This window comes from Octopus bimaculoides, chromosome 24 (genome assembly GCF_001194135.2).
Source record: "Octopus bimaculoides isolate UCB-OBI-ISO-001 chromosome 24, ASM119413v2, whole genome shotgun sequence".
NCBI classification, from domain to species: Eukaryota; Metazoa; Mollusca; class Cephalopoda; order Octopoda; family Octopodidae; genus Octopus; species Octopus bimaculoides.
In genome coordinates, this window is record NC_069004.1 from 25,061,872 (window position 1) to 25,063,883 (window position 2,012).

Sequence of the window (2,012 nt, forward strand, 5' to 3'; positions counted from 1 at the left end):
ATATATATATATATATACACGGTGATATTCTTGGACTATTTAAAGAATTCATTCCAATCTTTTTCTATCTATCTATCTATCTATCTATCTATCTATCTATCTATCTATCTTTCTGTCTGTCTCTATCCTTATCTCTCTCTCTCTCTCCTCTATAGATACAGACGGATTCACAAAGACACACGGACAAAAGCACACAGACATATATTTATATTTATATATATATACGTATACATGTGTTTCTAACGTATGTATGAAGATATATATATATATAAAAATATGTATAAATATATATTGATATTATATGGTGTGTGTGCGTGTATGTGTATGTGTGTGTGTGTGTGTGTGTGTGTGTGTGTGTGTGTGTGTGTGTTTGTGTGTGTGTGCATGTGTGTGTATGTGCGTGTGTTTGTGTTCCTGTTGCGTTCATGGTTGTGGCTGTGTGTGTAAGTAGGCATATTTATGTAAATATTTCGTTCGGAAGCTACTTGACCTGAACTTGTGAGTTCAAAGAGAATTTGTTGTATCTCTTGAGAACCATTATGCCAAGAAATTTTATGTTTGTTTATTATTGGCATAATGACCCTCCCGAGATGCAAGAATATATATTTATTCACACACCAACACACACTCATGCCCTCGCATACATATATATGAGTATCTACTCGCACTCATAAACGCACACACACACATGCACAAGCAGATATTTATGTAAGTGTATATGTATGAGGTGATATCGGACTATTTATGTTTATTAAAATAATAACATATTTATCCATTGTTTAAAATTATTTCCATCAAAATAGTTACCTTGCGCAGCACTACGCCGGCCGCAGCGTTCCTGCCACATTTGTAGTGAGCCAAGGACCTTCTGAGATTCGCTCTTGATCTCAATAATGGTGTTGAAACAGCAACTTTGTGCTGTATTTTCAGCTTCGGGTAGAGAAGGAAGTCCGTAGGTGCTAAATCTGGCGAATTCTGCTAAATCTGGGTGTGGAAGCGGTACCGTGTTGTTTTTCGCGAGAAACTCATGAGTGAAGAAACCTCGGTGGCAGGGTGCACTGTCGTCGTGAAGAGTTCCCTTCTTTGCGCTCCATAGATCCGGTCGCTTTCACCGAATGTCCTCCGTCAAACTCCTCCGATTGTCCTCCAACGATCCCCATGCACAAGCTGAAGAATTTTCTTTCCATTTCCGGGGATGACACGCATCGTAGGTCGTCCAGATCACTCATCGTCATCCAAGGACTTTCTTCCACTTTCGAAGCGCCCGTGCCACTTAAAACATTGCCCCGTGGCCATAAGCTTGCCTAAGCATGCTCAATGTCTCTGAAGGAGACTCTCCAAGTTTAACGCATAATTTCACGTTGGCTCTTTATTCCAGCTTCATGTCGCAGAATAAAGCATACACGTGATAATAAAAACAGAAATTTCGCAACTTGCGAAGTAAATACAGCGGCATCTTTCTGCACACAGCCTCATGAAGATGACTGCTTGCTTTCACTGCGCTTGCAACTGTGTGCTGCCATCTGCTGACGCGCTACAGAACTAGTCTGCATGTATGTATGTATGTATGTATGTATGTGTGTGGTTTCATGCATTTTCCGGTCTTATGAATGTTTGCTGCGTAACCACAATCGTCTAGACACCAGGTTCGATCCCATTGCCTGGCATCTTAAGAGTCCTTATGAGGAAAACAGCAATACAAATGTCATTTAAAGCCCGTCGGATGGACAGTAACGGGAATTTGAAAGCGACACACTGATCCACGCTGACACCGTCAGGAGAGTGTTTTTGAAATTTACACGTCCCTACGGGATACTCAGCCACTTACGTGCGTATGTACTGGCCAGGTGTATCTGTTGATTGACCGACTGGTGTAGTCATAGTCGGTCTGATAATTGACAGTCTTCAATCAATTTTTCTAACGGAGGAGTATTTGTGCGAAGAGTCTCTCAGCTTCTCCACTGTGTATATCTTTGTACATATATACACACACATTTACACACAAACACACA